The sequence below is a fragment of the Bactrocera latifrons genome, unplaced genomic scaffold (assembly GCF_001853355.1).
Source record: "Bactrocera latifrons isolate USDA-ARS-PBARC rearing strain unplaced genomic scaffold, ASM185335v1 scaffold_30, whole genome shotgun sequence".
NCBI classification, from domain to species: domain Eukaryota; kingdom Metazoa; phylum Arthropoda; class Insecta; order Diptera; family Tephritidae; genus Bactrocera; species Bactrocera latifrons.
This window is the reverse complement of record NW_017536630.1, coordinates 170,324-174,845: the sequence shown is the minus strand read 5'-3', so window position 1 is coordinate 174,845 and position 4,522 is coordinate 170,324.

Sequence of the window (4,522 nt, the reverse complement as noted above, 5' to 3'; positions counted from 1 at the left end):
ATGTTCCATGTACCTGCTCAACATTAATGTCAAAATATTTTCATAGCCTAATAAACTAATCGATGATATTGAGGAGTCTCATATTACAAACTACRAGCAAAATTTATCCTAAACCCGTTCTATATAAAATATATATGGTATGTATGTCTATGGTATCTTCGACGAAGAACACGATAAAGTCGGTGCATGTACAAATTTAAATACAAATTAACWTGAACACCTTAAAAGCAACAAAATTTGATGAAAAGGTGTCAATACTTATCTAAAACAAACCTTTTCCCTCGAGCCACGATCTCCCCTTCCACGACATGCACGCGATGAATGAAGATCGCCTAGTTGTGGCAATACTAAACGTAGCCACACACACGGCTTGAGCTCAATAAGTCAAATTTAATCTTGTTTGAGGTTAATTTTATAGCCAACACCAACACTATAGTCTACAACAATAACAACATGTGAATATAAAGAGACATATACGGTATGTGAGGTGCTTTCATCGGAAATTTAAAGCTACAATAGACATCCATCAATAGAAAACAAGCTGTTGAAAGCTATAAAAATGGAGTAGTCCAAAGATGAAGAAGTAGAGGAAGAAACACCGTTGTTAACCGGCGTAAAGTGGTATTAGATGCTGCTCGCCGTGGTTAAACGCATTCGGTAAAATTAATTATGTTAATTAAAACACATTTAAAATGGAATAAAAATAAATTTTTCAATTTAAATTCGATCGCATCGCATGGCACATTTTGGACATTCGAGAGCACATTTCATTGGAATCGCTTACCGGTTGCGCTTGGTCGCTGCTTGCCAATGCCTGCTGATCGCTGGCTGAGCTCCGTGTTCCTCGGCGTTCGAGCTATGAAATTGGTTTATTGCTGTTTTTCTGTTAACTGACTATGTTTCGTATTTGGATTTATTATCGCCACATGTACACATAAGTATGTTTGTTTAGAAAACAACATTTTAGTAGATTTACTATGCACATATAATTATATGTAGATCGCATTAAACAAATACGGCTATAATGAAAATCTCTTAAATAAAATCACCGCCACTTCTGCATTGAAGTGCGTGCGGTCTAATTTCAGCTGTTACCGATTGATGGCTGTCTTTATTTTATTTATTGAAATCAAAATCCGAAGTGTATGCATGCGGTTTACTCACAGTGCCATTTGAAATAACGCAAAATCTTTGAGATCATCGGCCCTGTGATGGTTTCATGAAACCTAATACTCACATACAAGGGGTGCTTCAAGTAGAGGTACTTTTTTCAACAGCCCAAGCTGTCATGTTATTTGTGTTCTGTTTTGTTTGGCGTTTCATCATGGAAAGACTTACGCCTGACTAACGTTTGCAAACCGTTCATATTTATTACGAAAATCACGTTTATTTAAGAATGTGTTTTCGCGCGCGATGAGACCCATTTCTGGCTCAATGTGTATATAAACACTCAAAATTGCCACATTTGGGACGAAGAGCAAGCTGAAGGATTCAAGAGCTGCCATTTCATTTAGAAGARTCAACAGTTTGGTGTGGTTTGTGGGTCAGTAGAATCATCGTTCCATATTTCTTCAAGAATGATGCCGTAACATAACCGACAATAGCGGGCATTGATAACTTACCATTTGATGCCTACAATTGAAGCTTGTTATCGTGATATTCAGTTTCAACAAGTGTGAAAGATTTCGATGAGTATATAATTTCACGTTCTGGACCGATCGATTGGCCACAAAGATCGTGTGACTTCACACCGTTACACTTTTTTCCGTGGGGATATGTAAAGTCTAAAGTCTATGCGGACAATGTCGCTTCGACTCACACCTTGTTACCAACGAGTTTTCGAGAATTTAACTCAACAAATGGACCTGAGACGTGCAACATTTGAACGAGAAGTAAATGCCAAGAATGTTTTTTCGAATCATGATAAATATTCCTCATCAAATTTGAAGTTTATGTGTTTTTTGTTTAAAGGAGTAGGGACATTCGAAATTTATCGGCATGTATAAACATCTAAAAAATGTTTGCGCGCTCAACACTGATTCTGATCATACCATATTTATGTAGTATTATTTATAATATTTGGCTTAAWGCGAATTTTCCTTACTCGAAACTCATACTCAGAGCCGAGCATGTGGCTTATTAGGTTATGTTAGTTTAGTAGGCTAATAAGCTCCTCGATTCCAGATGGAGTGCCGTCGCGTTGTCCAAGAGGAGTAGTCATCCTTTAGAATACCAACACTTCACGCGAATTTCAACAGGTTATACGGTCTCACTAACCTAAGTAATTAACTAAAGAAGTGAAGCCGCTTGTTCTTTACTCCGCTCTTTCCTGCCATTTTGGTAAACAATACGCTTTTGGTCAATATGCGAAAATAAATTATTGCCTTGATTGCTTGATTGACTGTCCACGAAGCCGTTACCTCTAAATCTATCAGCTGATGCTTTAGAGGAGGACCGATAGTCGGGTCTACGTAAACAGAATTGGGCGGATATTTTTTTTCGATCAAGGACAGTCAACGCGGGAGRATTCTGCCGCTACAACAAAAAAAACTACAGGAGCAATGCGGCTTTTTTAACAGTAAACAATTCTGCATGAAATACCTTGCGATGATTCAGCAGTGAAAAGGGCTCTCTTATACCTAGCTTTGATCGGTATAATTCGGGACATACTCTTTCTTCCATTTTAGAGACATTCGTACATATGTTTATGGTACTTTGATTAGCTTTATAAATAGTATGTACGATCCAAGCTGTAGTTTTAAGCAATAATTTTTGTGTTATATTGGGGAGGCGAAAAAATATTTTCGTATTTGTAATCTGACTATATTTATACTAATAAATAAATAAACACGACCACTTTTWGCCATTTTTCCGCTAGAGACATTTTTCAATCAGTGTAAAACTTTCGTCAGTGCAAAACGAAATTTCGACATTTCCAGAACGGAAGCGAGCGAACCACGAAYTGATGCTGTCATCGTCTCCGTAAAATTTGCAAATTTCATTGGTAGCTTGCGTGGCACTCTTTACACCACTACAATGACATCTATTGACAAAATAAGAAAAGATTTCTTCGATTTTCCAATATTATTAACTATCCAATTTTATCCGCCGTGGACTTATTTCGCTTTATTACTACATCTTAGGTTATATATATCAATATATGTATATCACAAATTCTTACTACCGGACCACGTAATACTCTCGAATGTATTGGGTTATGAGGTAAGGAGGAACGACTCAATGGACCTACTCAACCACATGCATAGTATATGTGATAATCATAAATTCGTTATAATAATAGTACGCCTAATGACCACTCTCCTCTCACGTGAAACAGGGGTTTCTCCTTGCTCTATGACCGGATTTCCCGAGTCTTAAAAATCAAGAAAGTTTTAAACCTCTATATAAAACTACTCAGAGAAATGAAAATTTTAGCAGCTGAAACGTAAGGCTGTTGTTTAATGCTAAAAAGTGGGTATGATAAATCAAATGTTCTGGGGTGAGAATTAGAAATATGACTTTATAATGTTAAAAAGAGGGTTAAGGCAAATTTTCAATACTAAACCACTGGAAAATTTAAGATTTTTTAATATAAATTTTCCATTCGTCGAAATATTTTTCTTCTGGTTTGGCCTATGTTGCACGAAAAATATAATACACATTTTCCAAATCCAATTCAAATATTTCTTCAACCTTTTTTTAAATGTAAATAAATATGCCTTATCTAAAAAAATCTTCAGTAAAAACAAGAAAAAACATTAATTTGGCGAAAATACGAAGAGGGAGTAGCAAGACGATGAGATGAAAATTTGTTCAACACTTGAATGCGTTAATCAGTAAAATTTGCGTTGCCAGCACGAACGAATTATAATTAATTATCAACTGCCTTTTGCATTGCAAACATATAAGAAAAAAAWATATATATATAATTATAATAAAATTAAACACAACTCCATGAAATCGCATAATTGAATTATGTAGATGATTTGTTAAAGTTGAAAAGCGCCGAAGCGCCAACACGTTGTTGTCCTCCGTCACTTAAATTGACAAATTGGATACCGCAAAATGAACGCAGGCACCACTAAGCGTATAAACATGTAGACTCACCGTTAGATTTATATAACTACTAGACAACCGGACCCGCACATGCCGCATTTTAAATGAAYTTCTTTAGCTTTTTCTCATACACGTTAAAGGTACTTTGAAGCAGTTTCTAGCACTACTACATAAATAGGTACACACATACAGTATGTGGGTATATGCGAGTCTGTAGAGTGTATATTTACTTCCTTGAGAGCAATTTAAGACAACTCAACGCTTCCGGTTGGCTCTACATATACTGTGAAATGAAGTAAGCATCTCGTTTGAATCATAATTTGGGTGTTTTTAAAAGTAAGAGAGATATAGCAATAAAATTTCGCAAGAAAAAACACAGATATTGGGCTCAAAAGTTAGTTTAGTACGTATGAGTTTATAAATAATATGTTTTTGGTTTACGGCTAAAAATGAAATATAACACAAG